This window comes from Crocodylus siamensis, chromosome 5 (genome assembly GCF_052110815.1).
Source record: "Crocodylus siamensis isolate JL-2025a chromosome 5, ASM5211081v1, whole genome shotgun sequence".
NCBI classification, from domain to species: Eukaryota; Metazoa; Chordata; order Crocodylia; family Crocodylidae; genus Crocodylus; species Crocodylus siamensis.
This window is the reverse complement of record NC_143399.1, coordinates 159,038,649-159,057,855: the sequence shown is the minus strand read 5'-3', so window position 1 is coordinate 159,057,855 and position 19,207 is coordinate 159,038,649. Positions and strand designations below refer to the sequence as shown.

Sequence of the window (19,207 nt, the reverse complement as noted above, 5' to 3'; positions counted from 1 at the left end):
CGGCTTGAAATGTTTTTTCTCCATACCTCAAGGTACAAGGTGGCTCATCAATGTTGTGATGATGGGGAGGATGGAGCTGAGCCAGGGGGAGCATGCGGGGTCCCCCCTGTGTGTTTCCTGGCGGACCTGGAAGTGGACTTCCAGAGGTTCGCCACTGAGAATGCGGGGCCCCTCTTCCCACACTCCTGTGGGACGCTTCATGCGCCCCAGCATTGCAGCACTCATAAGCTACACCTGGTACCTTGAGGTATGTAGAAAAAACATTTCAAGCTGTGTCTACGGCCAAATCGCTGATTCTCCGAATCAGCATCCAATCTTAAGATTCGGATTTAGCCAAATTGAATTGGGGACAGTGATCCAAATTGACTAACTGAATCACTGTCCTTGATTTGGGCTGAATCCGAATTGAATACAGCCCGTTTCACACACCCCTAGCATCCCCATGCTGAAAAATGCCAGTGGGGTGCTTTAAATTATAGCTCATTTGACAAACCTTAGTTCAAAGTGCCCTGCTGCCATTTTTCAACATGGGGACACTGATACGCATGATGCTTTGGGCACTTCACTTAGCATGGCTCTTGAACCAGTGCTAATTAAAATGCTCCCTCCTCCCCTCCACCTCCTGGAGCATGTCTATAAATGCCCTAAGTGCCTTAAACAGTGCTATAGATAAGTGAATCCATCCACATGAGACTAAGAGCCTAGAATTTACTCCTGTGTATAGGCTTCTATAACTATTCTTTCAAAGATAGAGCAGGGGTCATTCAATATTAAAAGTAGTAGCAGTGCTTCCCACTTACTATATAATACCCTAGAGGTCACAGCAGTCACCCAAGAAGTAGGAGACCAGGGCTGCTGCTTCGTCCAAATTCATCCAAACCTACATCTCCCACCTCCCAAGGAAGTGTCCTAAACCCTAAATCATAAATAAGCATAGGAAAAGGAAAACTGTATTGTCCATCCCTCCCAGAGAAGATGGGCAATGGTACAGAAAGGGTCACAAAAAAGAAAGCATGAGTCTGTGGTTAGGACACTCCCCTGGGAAGAAGAACTCCTAGGTTCTGGTCCCTGGTCCCAGAAATGTTTCTCTATTTAATCCAAGGACTTTGAAAGTAAAATGCAGAAACAAACCTATCTGGTAGCCTTGAAGTTGTGCTTACCCATGCAGTCTCTCTTTCTTGCTCTCTGAACTCATGCTTCTTGTATTCTTTGTTGTACAGTGGCCCAAATTCAACAGGATGGGTGGTAGGTAGCTTCCCTCCAGCATAGTCCACAGCCTGCCAGTTAGGGAACTATCCTGGGAAACAGATGTGAGTGACAACTGCATTTTTTAGGAAGCTTGATTCTGTCAGTCTATGTAAGATAATTCAGAAGGTGTTTTTAGAAGACAAGTCCCTCAGGGGAGTTAGATCAGGATCTAAAACATCTGGTTGCAATTAGGCTGGAGATAGGTGCTGAGGGACTCAGACTTGGACAGTTCTGGACAAACACAGAAACAAAATTCTAGGTAGATGGAAAACTTGAGACTTAAAGAAGGAGGCAGCTAGTAAGTTTGGGCAACTCCTGGTTCAGGCTCAACATGGATCTTAGGCTTAAGTCTGAATGGGATCCAAAAACTAGGATCTCCTCTGCTTAGCTTCTTCAAATGCTTGTAGCACTCCTAACACCCACTAAGAGCACCAAGGTCCACTGAAAAAATACCAAACACAGCCATTTTCATTCAAAAACTGGAGTAGGAGGTGCCTCTCTTTTATATAATATCTGAAGGATTCGATCCCTAACCCAGAAATTTGAAAACCTGAGTTCAAGGATTTCTTCAGCTTGGGGAGGTTTGATTCTACAATTTCCTACTATCCAGAATCGCATTCTAACTGCTGAGCTATCACCCATCCTGGGTCAAAGCACTCTTCATCTATCTGGTGCCACTGTGCATACAATAATTAAATAATCAGGGAAAAAGTATAAGAGTGAGCTTGACATTAGTCTAGTCATTAAGGCACTTATGTGTGACAGGGAAGTCCTGGGATCCCATCCTTGCTCAAAGGTCTGTTTATACATTATGTTTAATGTAAAATGATCTCTTTGTAGATCTAACCCCTAGTAGGATTCTCACAATGTCCTATCTGCATGTTTCATTTCTTAACTTGCTTTGAAAATCTGGCCCTTTGGCACCCAGTTCCCGTTGAAAATCAAAGTCTTAAATGAATGCGCTTGTACACACTCCAAAGGCTGGCTTACATGGTGATTGATTCTGTATTATTAGGTTACTATCAATATCACACTGCATACAACGATTTAGTCATGACATCGAACTGCGAATTAATAAATAGATTGGATTAGCATTTTCCTATAGGGAAATAGCTTGCTACTTTTTTTTCTATGAAGTCTTATTGCTGGCATGATTCATCAGGCATTAAGACAAGAATGTATTACACATAGTGACTGCAGAGATGCCTTAACATACAATTAAAATGTGTCACTCGCTTGGAAAACATTTAGTGCTGATTGGCCTTGAGCCACATTGGTACTTGGACTCTAACTTTTGCTGCTTTTTACAGCATAGTGAGATGCAGGTGAAGTGGTAGGCTGAAAGATATAAACTACTAATTCAATACTCACTACTGAATTTTCAAAATGTGTGAGAAATCAGAAGATGTTGCCACATCCCTTAAAAGAGTTATGTTTTTTGTCAGTGGGACCAAATCCAACATCTTTTGCTGTGGTCTTATGTTAAGTGCTTCACTTGATCAAATTTGCCTTTCAGGCATTTTTATTGCCAAAAAAAATCTCCATTCTTCATATTGATTGGCTCCATTTACAAAGCGGGAGACCCCTAAAAGCTATTTTCTAGTAAGAGTTTTAATTTTACTTAGGCTACCAACCCCTCCCACCTCTCATAAAAAAACTTTTTTGTACAATAGATCATAAAGACTATAACTAAAGACAAAGACTTCTACAATGGCACTGAGGTAATCTTTTGTGCTCTGCGTATAGCAGTGCTGGACAAAATTTGAGTAAAAGCACAATAAACTATTTGGACATCTGTTTTTAAGGTTGCAGAGTCTGAATATTGCAATGTAAAAAGCAGACGCTACAGCCACTCACATTTCCAAAGACTTCAAATGCTCCTGGAAATTTTAACACAGCCAGCCATATTGGATATCTGCTCTCCATACTGACAACAATAGCAGGACATGATGTAAAATGAGCTGGATTCTCATGTACCTTTCATGCTTCTCTACCATGTTTCAATGCCTTGATTTTTCGCTGTCAGTATGACGACATAGGTGCCAAACACAGTTTGACAACAGCTTATTTGCCTTATCAGGCTCCAGGTTAATTCCAACATTAAATACTACATCAGGTTTCTTTTTACTGTTGCAAGCAATTCAGCATCTGCAGATTAGAATTTGCACTGCTGTCTCTAGTCAACAGACAGCATAGCTTCTAAATAAAACTTCATTAGATCTATAGCTCTGTGATTTCTTCCAATATACTACATACCCTATCAAATATCAATTCAGGGATTGTGTCGGAATGAACCCAAAACAAAACAATCACAGCTTCTTGGCAATTGTTCTGCATTCCTCCTTTTGCCATGTTTTTCTAGTCTCTAATGGAAGGAAACAAGGGTTCCTGTTTGCTCTCTAAAGCTCCTGCTTATAGCACAGTATTCTTTTAGTGAGCCAGAGCGGATTGCCGCCATCAATAATGTTGCTGGGTTTTGGTTAAAGGCAATGCTTAATTCCAGTTCAGCACTTGCACTCATTGTGCCTTCCAAAGCAGAATGACTGTAGTAAAGTAAATTTATCATTTCACTTTATTAATTTCCAGGATGCATTGAGATACTGTATAATTTATATCATAGGTGGGGTGCTGAAAAAGTCTTGATGTCCAGTTCTGCAGATACTGATGAGCACATCAAGGTAGTAAAGATTTCCACATTTTCCCTTGACCTTAAAAAGGTCTAATCCTGTTAGTTGTGGAGCACACTCAACCCATACAGACATGAACAAGATCTGAAAACACACAGTGTCACTTTAGATATTGCCCTAAGTGCCATTTCTGGCCTCTTTTACATCTTATAGCTCAGGTTTCCATACAATCAAAGAATATCAATGCAGAAAAACACCAGTTCATATACAAGGTCTTTGTGCAGGCACTCTTGTAGCTACAAAGGATACATATCAGGATGGCTGTATACCGTATGTTTTCCTGCAATGGGCTTGCTGCCAGGATTCTGCATATTGAACTTAGAGCACCCCATATCCCAATACAAAGAAGAATTTTTTTTCTTCCTAATGGCTTCTAACGTGCATTCGTGAAAGAGGACTGGTTTATGTTCTCTGTGCTCAAAGGAAGTATACGGAAAAAGCCGCAAGACATCAGAAAAAGAAAGTGGTCACCACCTTACGTCTAATCAAATGTAAAGCATATTGGATTTTCCTCCTTGACGCATCAAGGAATACCTGTCAGCTTTCCTGCTTATTTGATAAGAAAATCAATCATTTGTTGGTAGGCCATATAAAAGTCTACACATTAGGGTTACTTCAGCTGATGATGACATCTCTTTGACTACTGCCTGTGTCTTTTCAGTGTTTGAATTAATGGGCTTGATTCATCCCAGCTGCAGAGGCAGTGAGGTGCAGACTCTATGTCTCTGAGCTAACAGAAGTCACAGAAGCACAGAGGGAATTTGTTCCATAACAGTGGGCATTGCCACTGACTCTCAGGAGTTGTCATATTGAAAAGCATATTTAAATTGTTGGCTCTTCATGACAGCTGAGTGCCCAAAAAAACTGCTGAATCAATTAATCCAGTGTCCCAACAACAACCTCCTGTCACTAGTGCCACCCAGTTTTGGGGCAAAGCTGTCAGCTGCCTTATATGGAGAAATGGTTACAGGATACTGTTGTTGCAACTCATTTTTGGACAAATATTTCATTCCATGGAGTTTCTGTTGACAAGTCAGCATAACTCAGACCTGAATCTAATTCAAAGTAATACTGACTAGAACTAATGTCATTTTTACCAGTTATAGTAACAGAATGTTTTCTTTTGATGGAAGATAGGTTGGTAATATCTGTCTTTAGAGGGAGGAGATAATATTTCCTACATTACATGCTTTCCATATTGTATATTGTTGTCCTGTATTCTCACTTTTTCAAGTACTATTTGCCACCCAAATCTTTTCTTGGGTGAAATCCCTTGCTTGGTTCACTGCATTTTGTCCTTGGAACAGCCAACAATTTGCAAATGTTTTGGGAAATTTCTAGTTTTATAACTGTATTATCTGTCTCCTCCTACTACTTTGAAAGCAAGCCTAGGAATGAAATTACACATTAGAGAGGAATGGATGAGAAATGCAAAAAGCTATTGTGCAAATTCAGTTATTCCAAAAATATCAGAATGTTCATTAATATACATCTGGGGAGTTTGGAATCAGGGTTTGTTTCCACATTTTGTAGAGACATGAGGTCTGATTCAGTGAGCCCTGCACCTTGTATATGCAGATCTAGGAAAAGAGGGTGTAAAAACACTAGTATTTTATTTTCACTATGCACAGGTAAAAATGATGAGACAAGGTGCCAGGTAGAAAGTATCCATGAAGCACACATTATTTGAACCTTGGGGTTTTTTTGCTTTCTGTCCACTTCCATGTTTTATATAGAAATAGTCATCGGTCAACCTGTCCAAGCTGCTCCTAGGGAAGGAGTGGTTGAGGCATATCCAATTCTGTAGACAAAAGACAGGCAAATCCAGGGTTTTGAAAATGGGAGCTGTGGGAATAGTGCCTGGCATTGCACTGGTACAGGCTGGACACTGACTGGCTAAGCAGCAGCTCTGCAGAAAAGGACCTGGGGGTTACAATGGGCAATAAGCTGAATATGAGCCAACAATATGCCCTTATTGCTGAGAAAGCTAGCAGCATACTGGGCTGCATTAGTAGGGGTGTTACCAGCAGATCAAGGTAAGTGATTACTCCCCTCTATTCAGGACTGGTGTGGCTACATCTGGAGTACTGGAGAGCAGGGGTGGGCAAAGCAGCCTGTATTTGATTCAGATTCGGTCCGATTTAGGGGACAGTGATTTGATTTGCTGATCTGGATCACTGTCCCTGATTCAACTCAGCTGAATCCGAATCTGAAGATTTGATGTTGATTTGGAGAATCAGCGATTCAACCATAGACACAGCTTTAAATGTTTTTTTCTACATACCTCAGGGTACTAGACATGGCTCGTGAATGCTGAAATGGTGGGGTGGATGGAGCATCCCAAAGGAGCACAGAGGAGCCCCCACATGCTTGGCAGCAGACCTGGAAGTGGACCTGAAGTACTTGGTCCACCGGATCCATTTCCGGGTCCACCACTGAGCATGCAGGGAAACCCCCCTGCACCTGCCCAGCGCAGCAGCTGGCTGTGAGGGGACCCTGGGTGCCCCCCCAACCCAGAAGACACTAGTTGCTGATCTGGGGGTCATGGGAAGGGTCCCCCATGCGCCCCACAGCAGACCTGGAAGTGGACCGGAAGTGCTTTTGGTGGGGACCCCCCCATGCTCCAATGGGATGCTTCATCCACCCCACCATCTCAGCATTCATAAGCTACCTGGTACCTTGAGGTATATAGAAAAAACATTTATAGCTGTGTCTATGTCCAAATCTCTCTGAATCAATTTGGAGGGTTCTGATTCAATTTGGAGAGATTAAAGGGTCTCCTGATTCAATTTGGATTCAGAGATTCAGCCACTGAATTGAGCCGAATCTCTACCGAATTGAATCAGCGACCAAAGCTTCACACAACCCTATTGGGCACATGATTTATAAGCACAGATCCAGATTTTCCATTCGCTGCAGAAAAAAATGTAGGAAAATATGGGTTTTCTCCTTTAATGGAGAAAAACATGGATTTACCCCTTTGAAGAAGAAATATGTGGGAAACTGTGGGTTTCCCTTTTCAGGCTGGCTGCGTTCCAGCCTGCATGACCTCTGAAGGTCCCTTCCAACCCTGATTTTCTATGATTCTAAGGATGGCTGCACTGCCCACTTCCACCCTCGCCTCCAGCTGCGATGGGCAGTCCCCAAGTCAGGTAAAAATCTGTCCTCTCTCCCTACTGTTCCCTCCTGTTCACTTTGTGATCAGCAGCATCTCCCTTCCTCTCCCATTCCTTTCCTCATCCTTTCTACTTACAGCTTTGGGTGCAAGAAAAGGAAACCCACCTGCTGCCACTTAGTGCCCTACCCATTCTTACCCTGATCCAGTCTGGGCTATGGGGAGTAGCTGCATGGGAAGCCAGGTTTAGCTAGGGATGGCAGTGGCAACAGGTAGGTTCTCCCTCCTTGCACCTGCTCACAGGCTGGTGGAGAACACACAGGGTGACTGAGCAGGAAGGTGGAACTTATGGGAATCTTACCTGCTTCAGGGACTTGAAAAAAGCCGCCAGCTCCTTTACCTATGGCATGGTCTGGACTCTACAGGGGATCCAGGTTTCTGAAGTCACTAGCCTACACTGTGGAAATGGTGGTAACTTCACTGTTATACACCCTTTGGCTCTGTCCCTGACAACAACACAGAAAAGAATGATGTAGCTGGTATATCAGCTTCAGCTACTTTTGACTCACCAGCCCAAATGCTCCCTTTACTGGGATAGGGCACTGGTACAAGTCCAAAGCAGGACTCCAACTCATCTTAAGCACTCTGGCATTGTGCCTCCTTGTTGGAATGGAATGACTTTTTCATACACATGCCCATATTCAGATGCTAGCATTTTTGTCGTTTTTAAAAATTTCAGTCTATTCAAGGAACAGGAGCAGTACCTTAAGATTTAGGTGACCAAACACACCCTACAAACAAATAAAAAAAATAGAGCAAGCAAGCCAGATGTAATAGTGAATGGAGAATTAAACAGTTTTCAAGAATGTTTCAAAAGCTGGAAAATCATAATGAGTACGAATCTCAGGAAATTTGGTCAAAATCTCACTGGCAAGAATGAGGCAGACATTTGCTATAAATTAGCGGGAAAAGAAGTTACCAAAAAGTGAGTGAGGGGGAAGATTTCAGACCATTCTTTCATTGCAACCTTTGCACTCTATCTACATACTCCCCACCTTTACTCAGATGTCTAGGGGAGACCCGTGATTGGAAAGTGATCCGTGAGAATGAAGCGGTTTGAAAGTCATTATATTAGACTGTGGAATAATCAACCAAGTGAAGTAATGGAAACCACTTCACCCAAGTAATTTAAAATTGGACTGAATGAAAAATAGGAGTTTATGCTGAAGGGAACAATTCTGTATTGGCAGGAGCCTGGACAGCCTTAATAAGTCTTTAATAAATCTAATATCTATGAGCCAAATCCTGCGGTCTTGCTCAGTTTTTATTGCTCCATCCTTACTTAAACTGAACTTCTACTAATGTTAATGGGACTTAGCCTCAAGACCAAGTGAAAAATTGAGGACAGCAATATATATATATTTTATTTCAGGAAGAACTAAGACCACCTGAATCAAATATATGTATATATTAAAAATTGAACATTGCTTTAAACATAAGGACTGTTTGAATTCAGAAATGCCAGTTACAACAAATACATTACACCTTAAGTAATTTCTAAAGGCTCACTGAATGTTCAGGAGAGTTCATTTAATTTCATCTTCATCGGTTTAATTAGTTAAAAATTATAGTCTCTCAGATAATTGAAAATCTTGCCATACATGCGAATTAAAAGTGTAGAAACGTGTTATTCATCTTCTGAGAGATTAAAAAATTATATCTGAAAATAACCCATTTTAAAAAATCATATTGAAACATTCCTCACTATTTAAAGTATTTTAGTGAAAAAATATTGGAAGTGCAATTATACCAGAGACTACAAAAAAAAAAAGTATGACTCTCTCCTCCCTTATTAATGCAATCTGTTTGACTTCAGTGGAGATACTCCCAATTTACATCTAAGAACATGAGGTCAAAATTGAGCCACATATATTTTTTTAATAAACATTTTCAGAAACAAATTTTTACTTACCAAAAGTTGTGATAACTACTAAGCTACTTAGTTTCAAAATAAAAGGTTTCTAGCTAATATATAACTACCTAAGAAGTGCTTCATGTCTCTGATTTTGATTTGGTCCATAATAATAAATCTATGTTATGGTTATTTAACCCTATCACCATAGTATCAAATGAAGAGAGGTTGAACAGTGACTCCAGAACATTACCATTGACCTAAGAATCAAAGTCCACAATGAACTTATTAGAAAATGTGCTGCTGCTGGCAGTTGGCTTTACATTTTGGATGTGTAACAGGGTCTTCCCCAGGGGTTGCTGCGACACCCCTGGAATCCCCCTTAGCCCTTATCACATCAGCTTCCTTTGAGGCCCATCTCCCCTTCAACTCACCTGCCATGCAGTGGCAGACTGATGTGGGGGGCAGGGAGCCATGGCCGCCAGGCACCAGCCAATGTAGGGGCACCGCTTAAGCCCTTCAGAGTTTTTATCACATAACATGACTTTAAATATTGCTATGAGAAGGATGAGAGAGGACGGGATGCAAATGCAAGCATTGGCCCCTAAGCACTGGAGACCCACAGTATGTTACTGCTGCCATGCTTTGCTGTAATAATACTTTTAAAAAAAGGGAGGCTGACCCAGGGCTCCTCAAGCAAGGTCTTATACTCCTGAGTACAGATGTCTCTAGTCATCACCTTAAGGGCTAAATGCGTGGCCTCCTCATCTCTTCTTTTAATCACATCCATTAGCATTCTATAGCCAATGAGCTGGACCACTTGTTCCAGCTCACAGACATGGGGTTTAGGTGGTATTCAGCATTAGGGGTGCCCGAGTCTTGCAGGCATTACTGATCACTCACTAGCTCAGGCCTGCATCCTCTGCCCCTCCTGGGCTCAGCCCCTGTCTATTTCTGCTCACACCCTAGCACTTCACAAATCTTGGCTAGTCCTGGGAGCAGCCCTGGCTCTCTGACCCAGTTTCCATCTCTCAGAGGCACTGGGCCCCTGGCCCCGTCTCCACCCTCCCCTGGGCTGCAGGTCCCTGCCCTGTCAGTCTCTGGCTATGGCCCTCCTCAGACTTCCTAGGCCCTGGCCCCACCCTCAGGCCATTTGAAATCCCTGGGCTCCCTGGCCCCAACAGTCTCCAGCTGTGACCCTCCTCAGCCTCTGGCTTCTTCTCCTCGGCCCTGGCCTCACTCCTATAGCACCTGAGACCTCCTAAGCTATGGGGTCCTTGGAATTGCTATTTCTCATTCCTCCTAGGCTATAGGTCCCTGACCCTGGTTCTCACTCCTCTCGGGCCATGGGTCCCTAACCCTGGCTGTGGCCCCACTCCTCGGCCTTGGCCTCTATCCCTGGGGCCCTGGGCCTGCTTCTGGGCCATCTGAGACCTCTACTTCCCTTAAACCACCAGTTTTGCTAACCCCAGCTCAGTATCAGTCCAGAGCCGTGCTGCAGCACAGCTGCTCAGGAGCTGTTCCCTTCATGGCTCTCAGAGCTAGATTGCCTGCTCAGCTCAAGCCCTGGTTTTATATTTTGCTAGATCAGCCCCTTTAGGTCGTATGGCTCCTGACTTCCCCCTATCACATCTACAGACTGCTTTTCATGCAGTCCACGTTCTCTTAAAGTAGCAGGAGCACCAAGCCTCCTGCTACAGGTGAAAAAGGAATCAAAGCCAGGTGTGAAGGCCAATTCTTGGCAGAAAGGTACATGTGGTATGTGAGTGTATACAGTATATCTTTTTAGGAGTTATTATCAGTGATGAAGGGATTATGTGTCAGTTTGCATTCAAAGTTAGCCTCTGGCATTTTAAGGATAGGAGAGATGATATGTGAACACAATTTGAGAAGCCAGTGACAGACCTGATCACTCAACCTCTTCTTACTTTTTTCCTGAACATGACACAGGGAATTCAATTCAAAGTAATTAGGAAGTGGAGCAGAATCAAAGTGAAACTAATTATTAAATATGTAACAGGTGATATATAAGGGAAAAGGCAACTATAATATAGTACTCAGAGCCAAGATTGAATGATAAAATCATAGAAAGATTGGCTGGAAGGGACCTGATGAGGCCATCTACTCCAGCCACCTGCTCAAGGCCGGATCATCCCTGACTAAACCATCCTAGCAAAAGGTCAGTCCATCCTATTCTTGAAAAATTCCAGGGATGAAGATTCCAAAATTTCTCTAGGTAGCCTGTTCCAGTACTTGACTGCCCTCATAGTGAGAAAGATATTTCTAATCTCCAACCCAGATTTCCTCTGCTACAGTTTGAGAACATTGCTCCTAGTAGAGTCCTAGTCCTAGAGATTGATGTTATATATCTTGATTTTTAAAAAGCCTTCTATCTGGTATCCTATAATTACCTCATAGTAAAACTGGCTAACTGCGGCCTCGGCCACACCATGATCCACTGATTAGGAAATTGGCTCCATGGTAGGACACAGAGGATGGTGGTTGATGGAAGTCAATTGACATGGTGCCCTGTGACCAGTGAAGTCCCCCAGGGCTCTGTCCTTTGGCCTATACTGTTTAACATCTTCATTAATGATGTGGACATAGGTATCAGAAGTAGACTGGCAAGTTTGCTGATGACACCAAACTCTGGGGTAAAGCATCCACACCTGAAGACAGGAGGGTGATCCAGGCTGACCTTGGCAGGCTCAGGAAATGGGCAGACGAGAACCTGATGGTGTTTGACACTGAAAAATGCAAAGTTCTCCACCTTAGCAAGAAAAACCTGCAGCATCCTTATAGGCTCACCAGTGCTACGCTGGTTAGCACTATGGATGGAAGGGACTTGGGGGTCATGATTGACCACACGATGAACATGAGCCTGTGTCACGGAGTGGGGCCTAGGAGCGACCGTGATCCCACTAGCGCCCCCTACCGTGTCAATTAGGCAATCCAGCACCCTCTTATCTCGCCCACCACATCTTGCTGGTATATATAAGGTTCTATGGGAGGCTCTCTCTTAATGCACGGTGTTATGCTGAACTATCCCCCGTTCCATATGAGGTGACTCGGTGCACCCCAGCCTTATGGGCAATGCGTGCCTCCTACCTCCCCTTTAGCATGCCCCAAGCCTCGCAGCTCTTCCGGACGTTATCAGGTCCTTTTCCTTTCTGCGCCCTGCCCGGTGCCCCTGGGCTTGTCACGCACCCGGCGCCCCTTCTCTGGCGCCCCTGGGCTTGTCACGCACCCGGCGCCCCTCTATCCGTTAGCCCTCTCGGGCTTACTGACAGTACTCTTCCCCACTGGGCCAGTGGCTTAAGCCTTACCTAGCCCCTCTGGGTTTATACCCCCAATCTGTATCAATTAGGCTCAGGTGGCCTGAGCCTTACCTGGCCCCTCTTAACTCTTATTAACAATCTGTATCCAATCAGGCTCAGGCGGCCAGAACCTCACCTGGCCCCTTTGGCCCTTCGGGGTCCCCAACACTGGGACCCCCTCTGGGATCCTTTTCAATCCACACCCCTACTGGGGTTTCTATCAATAGTATACACCCACTCCTGGGGCTTTGCTTAAAACCTGCCCCCACCAGGGGTTCTCTCTGCACTCGCCCCCTTGTGGGGCTTCCCTCAAGTACGCGCCTGCTCCTGGGGCTTCTCTCTGCCCCCTCCAGGCTCTCTATAATCATGGACTCGCCCTCTCCAGGCTCATCTCTCTAGTAGCACCCAGCTTCTCCTCATGTGGCTCTCCCCTTGGAGCCTAACACGAGCCCCTCGGGCTTCTCACTGGTGCTCCTTGAAGTGGGGCTCAGGTGGCCTTAGCTGTGCCTGGCCCCCAAAATCCTCTTTGCCCTTCTCAGGGCTGGGCACACTGGCACTGTGCCCCTCCCCAGGGCTGGGGTAGTACACCCCACAATGTAGCACCACACTCTGGCGCTGGGAGCACCCCCACTCTACTAGGGCGCTCCTAAATGAGGCCTCCTTCGTCCCCTACAGCCTTTCCCGGTCCTCCAGTGTAACAGTAACTAAACAGAACCATAAGCCAAACGGCTGAAACACAACAATAAACCTACTGGCTATAACATAAGATCTAAGCCCACCTGGCTCTCTCGCAAAGGCCTCCCAGTCAGGGTCCTCTCCACCCTCACCATGCTGTAGCCGCTTGGGTGGTCAGGCTGCAACAATCAGTTCTGCGCTGCTCAGCCCTCCTGCAGAGCTCCTGCACCTCAGGCTGCCAGAAGGGAACTGCCAACTAAGGCTCCGGCCTCGGCTGTTTGTAAAGGCCCGGCCCTGCCCCCTTCTGGCCATGTGACCAGCCTGGGTGCTCCGGCAACCACCACCTGTGCTGTCTCAGGGAGCTTCAGCAGCCTTTATTCCTTCCTAGGAACAGGGCATCTGTGTGACCCTGTGACAGCCTGCAATGCGATATTGCTGCTAGTAAAGCAAGCAAAATGCTTGCTTGCATCCACAGATGCTTCTGAAGTAAATCCTGGGACATCATCCTCCCATTGTACTTGGCCTTGGTGAGGCCGCAGCTGGACTACTGCATCCAGTTTTGGGCTCCACAATTCAAAAAGGATGTGGAGAAGCTTGAGAAGGTACAGAGGAGAGCCACGCGCATGATCAGAGGTCAAGGAAGCAGACCTTATGAAGAGAGACTGGGACTCTTTAGCCTGGAGAAATGCAGGCTCAGGGTGATCTGGTGGCCACATATAAGTTCATTGGGGTGCTTGCCTGGAGGTGGGAGAGCATCTGTTCACCAGAGTGCCCCAAAGGATGACAAGGTTGAACAGACACAAACTCCTCCATGACCATTTCAAGATGGACATAAGGAAGAACTTCTTTACTGTCCAAGCCCCCAAGGTTTGGAGTACATTGCTGCTGGAGGTGGTTCAAGCACCTACTCTGAACTCCTTCAAAAGACATCTGGATGTTTATCTTGCTAGGATCCTATGATCCTTGTTGATTTCCTGGCCCTGGGCAGAGGGCTGGACTCGATGGTCTTCCAAGGTCCCTTGCAGCCCTAATGTCTATGAAATCTATGAAATCTATTAAATGAAATAAACTTATAGGGCTTTGAAGTTTGCACTTGAATATCTTAGAGGTGACACGATACATATTTTAGTCCCAGCTCATACTTTATCCTTGTAAGGCTTCCAGCAGGAGATTTCTCTTGAGGAAGGGAAAACTTTTGGCTGTACACTATTTGCTCCTGATGTCCATGTCCCAGCATAGCAACAATGAGGAAAGGGATGACAGTGAATATGACAGATGATTCTAGCCCTTCTGACCCATTAGACTAAATCATTAATAGATATGAATCAAACCACAGATTATAGGAGCTATGCCAGATGTTTGAATTTCCACCTCTGGCTTAAACTGATCTAGGTTACTCTGGGCACATCTACACATAAAAATTAATTCGACTGAATAAACTCAGGCACAGTTCATGCTGGAGTTTATTGCTCCTTGGCACCTCATTTACACATGCACTTGGGACCACAGCACATTGAGCCAGGTCACAGCAGCCCTGTCAGAAGGCATGGCAGGAGGGGAAGGTCAGCCTGCCAGCCCAGGACTGCTCCAACCTGGCTCAACATGCTGCAGTTGGGGCATGAGGGTGGCCCAGTGTGGGGCTAGATGGCAGGCAGTCCCCACACTGAAGCACCCTCATGCCCCAGCCAGCCTCATCAGCATCAGGTGAGGCTGAGAACAGGCACCCAAGCTATTGCAAAATAATTTTAAAAATAAATTAGTACCTGTAATATATAAATCTAGGAGATTGCAGGGGGCGGATTTAAATGTTAATCCATGCAAACAAGAATGCTTGGCAGCCATTTGGGCCATCCAAGCATTCGAGGCTTTCACTGAAACTGCTTCCATAACCATTCAGAGCACACATACACCCCTCAAGTATGTACTGTTTGGGCAACTTGTAGGCGGAAAAGTTTCCAACACCCATATGGCACAATGGACCTTCACTTTAGTAAATAGAGGGGTCACTGCTGAAACAGTTTCTAACCCAGACATGCTAACTCATGCACTTATTGAAAAGGGAGCTAGGCATGCATGCCCTGAGGTCATCTTTGAAACAAAGAATCACCTTAATAAAAGACCCTCTTCTAAAATATTTAGATGTAAGGGGACAAGAGAACCACGTTTGGTTCACTAATGGGAGTTCCATGATAATCAAGGGTAAGCGATATACCAAATATGCTGTCATCAATTTAGGGGAAAAAAATCTGTCAAGGACCCCTTAACCATGGCTCTGCACAGCACATGGAGCTACATGCTATCTATCATGTTCTAAAACACTATGAAACTGTGCCTCGGGGCATCTATGCCGATAGTGATTTCTGTGTAAAAGGGATACAATATTGAATGTATAATTGGAACCAAAATAACTGGAAAGGGGCAGATGGGAAAGACATAGTATACTTGAAGGAGTGGAAGTGAATCTATGAGTGGGTTAAAAAAAATCCCAGTTGGCTAAAAATTAAACATGTAAAAGCTCATACAAAAGATATGGACTTAGAAGCAACCTGAAACCAGACAAGCAGATAATATAGCTCAACAACATAAAACCGTGGCTATTTCTGTTGTAACTAGGAGTCAAAAAGACCATGAATGTGGTAACGCTAAGTATAGTTATAATTCTACCAGAGTTCCAGGGAAAAAAAAGAAACAAAATTTAGTTAATGTTGTGCATCAATTTATGCATGAGGGTGTAAAAGGCACCCTCAAACAGTTAAAACAAGTGGCTGATTGGAAAGAAATAAAAAATAATGTAGAAACTTGAATTTCTAACTGTGTCCAATGTGATATGAACAAAGCCCAATCACTAAACCAAGCATTTCTGATGTGCCAAAGACAAGTAGGCCCTTGGCATCGGCTGCAAATAGACTTCATTAATAAACTCCCAAGGAGTAAAAAAGGATTTCAGTACCTTTTAGTCATCACTAATTCGTTTTAAGGGTGGGTAGAAGCTTTCCAGCTAAGAATAATAATGCACGCACAGCTGCCAAAACACTTTTGAATGAAGTAGTGTGTAAATTCGGTACCCCAGAAATCATCGATTCAAATAAATAATGGGGAAGCATTTGTAGAAAAAATCTTCACTATGATGCTGCAAGCTTTGGGGATAACTCAGAAATTTCATATTCCTTATCGGCCACAATCCTCAGAACAAGTGAAACAGATGAACCACACTATCAAAGAAGCCCTAAAAAAGAGTAGTTAATCAAACTGGCAAAAATTGGCTGAAGAAGCTACCTCTAATCCTAGCGGCAATTTGCAGCAGCAATAGATTGCCAACAGGGATATAACCCTGCCAAATATTATTTGGACATTCTCTAAGGTTAAAGATAGAGCCTGATTGTGATGGGCAAGCTACCGAGCCACCCAAAGTAATGCAGCATGATTACTTTCAATGGCTAAAGCAACTGCAAAAAAATAAAAACACATTGCAATATAAAATAAATCAGGCTCTCGAGAAAATGAGCCTAAAAACACAATCAAAGGAAGTATCACAGCTCCCCTTATAAAAGAATGGGGATCAAGTGATGTACTTAAAATTGGGAAAAAAGTATCATGCCCTGAAATCCAAATGGCTCAGTCCATACTCCATAGTGGATCGTCTAAGCACTCTAGTCTACCGTAAGGACAGGCATCTCAAATGGGTTCCTGTCTCGCAGTTAAAATTATTCTTTTAAAATGATTTTAACATTTCTTCTTCCTTTTAAATATATGCCCACCAGTTAACCACATAACACCACATGCTAAATGGTGGATGTTCAGATTAAGTTTTCTTACCCTTGGTGGTGGGCTTATGTTTTTGTTGTTTTTCCCACACTCTGCACAAGCGCTTTTTAGGTAAAAGGCCTGCTGAATCTAAAGAGCTATAACAAGAAACACCTGCATGAAATAGTTAAATATATATATTATTCTCGTTCTCATTTTTTTATGGTACTTAATATGTTTGCTCTATTTATAGTAGTTAAAATTATAAGCATCTGGCAAGTAATTAGTATAAATCATTTAATAACCAATGTAAAAAAGTGTTTTCATCACCTGGCACAAACGGTGGCCTGAAAAAGCTTCCAGTCTCTAACATACATAGATGTAAAGGAGTTTACCTGGTATGTCAAATGCTACAAGAATGCTAAACTGGTATACATTTATGCTAATGACACTGTAAATGCCATTGGAAAGGTGACGGCAGAGGTATATGGAGATCATTCATATGCTTTAACCAACAAATGGTAAATGCAACACTGCTTCATGGTGGTATGCAGCTCCCAATCCTACCCCAAAAAACCCAACAAAAGACAAACAGTAGAAGCTGGCGATTTCTTGATTGTAACTTTGTACCAATGCAATTGCTCAGGATTGCCTCTTGAATTTTCCAATGATGTCTCATATTATGGCCATCAAGAAGCATATAGTTGTTGTTGGCTGGTAATGGAGCAAAAATTTGTGTTCTTGCAAAATGACCCAATTGCCATGGATATGCCACAATTGCTAAAGTTGTATCCCCCAGTAAACGTGTATAAGGCACCCTTGCTAATCACTTAAACATCAAAACAAATTGGGCTGTTAATAACCTAACCAAGATTAAACCTGACTATAAACCACATAGTGCCCCTTTATTTAATGCCTGGTTGCAATCAATGTAAGGTTCAAATCCCATTCCCCAGCGGCAAAACCTAACAGACACTATCTTGGGAGGTATAGGAGTGGGAACAGAAATTTTAAATTCTATTGATAGCAAGGCATTAAAAAACAAAGCTGGTTCTATCAAAACTTTACATTCTAAAATAACCCAAGGTCAAGAACACCAGATAGCAAAAATAAAACAGACTAATTTAAATACCAGTAAATTGCAATGGCATACCTGAAAGTACTTAAACTATACCTTTTGGGCCCAATATGCTACAATAAGACAGTTGGCAAATAAAACAGCCAGAGCAATATGGTGTTCTAAGCAGCAATTAATTTCAAATATAATGACTGAAAAAAAAATTGGGTACGCACTGAAAAAAAAACTGTAATAGCCTCACTCCTATCAAAGCACAAAAATAATTTGTTTTTGCCATGTTTCCCCATGGTATAAGCCTTTAGCCTCCCATATATGTGTAAAATCCCCAACCAGTCTAATTAATATGCAAGTGATTCGCAAATTATCACACACATACCAGTACAATATGATCATTCATTGCTCTTCCTTTTATTCAAAGTCAACACATTTGAATCTCACATCTAATTGGCAAATATGAAAGACCAAGGCCAAATTATCGATCACCAAATGTGTGATAAATGGACAACTCATATATGGGTATGTCCCATACTGCCCTGGCTAAAGAAGCCTTGTTCATTCCAAGGTGAAGAATTAACCACGTTATTAAAATAAATTAAAAAACAGCACTAAATTATATTTTGATGAAAGCCATTGTGTGTGTGAGATAAAATTTGAGTGAATCATCTGGCAAGGAAAGAATGTATCCTTTCCTCCAGCCTGTGGGGGTTCCTGCGCCACGGGGACCCGACCGATGCCACCTGCCAGTGGTTTAGTGTGTCGTCACCTGTAATTGGAGTGTCCCATGCATGTGTTTCGCCTGCCACGACTTTGATGTTAACGGAGTTGGTTCAAATGTCTGACACGTGTAATCCAATTATAAGTCTCGCCGATGTCTCATGAGGTCCCGCGTTGCTGAGGGCTCCGCCATCCCTACACCCTCACCCGTACCACCGGGGTTGGTGACCAACCGATTGGTACGGCCACGTGTCCTCAAGTCCACTCAGATAAGCCACAAAAGAAGGAATAAAAATCAAAACAAGTACTATGACCAAGATGGTCCCCTTGATCGGGGCAGCTGCTCCGGCCGGCCGCAGCCGCCTTCCTATTCAAACTTGCCCTCTAGGGGTTGAGCCCTCTTGTAGGGCTTTACACGGTTCCCCTTTTTAACAATTTAAGTTCGTAGTTGAACTGCGCCTCTCTTACAGGGCCTATGGCACCCAAAGTTAGTAGTGCCCTCTTATTAGGACCTTTACGGTAGCCTTCTCCTGCCGGGCTCCACCGGCTCCTGGCCGGCAAACCAACGGTCCTACTCCCCGCAGGGACTGGCAGGCTGGGTTCAAAAACCCCTCTGGTGTTTAGCTTTTTGCCAGAGGCTCCTACCCGCATTCAGCATTGCTCTCAGCGTCCCTCGCAGCATGCGCCGGCGTGCTCCACCTCCTCCTCGTCCTCTTT

The 19,207-nt window shown here is 43.8% G+C and overlaps 1 long non-coding RNA gene across 1 annotated transcript in view; it reads right to left on the bottom strand.

Moving 5' to 3' along the window:
- LOC149864827 (uncharacterized) overlaps nucleotides 1-19,171 on the bottom strand; it is a 71,750-nt gene extending 52,579 nt beyond the window's left edge. Inside the window, exon 1 of the long non-coding RNA XR_016442296.1 lies at nucleotides 18,540-19,171. This is a non-coding gene — a long non-coding RNA (uncharacterized LOC149864827). The remainder of the gene's footprint in view (nucleotides 1-18,539) is intronic.
- Between the last annotated feature and the right edge of the window lie 36 nt (nucleotides 19,172-19,207).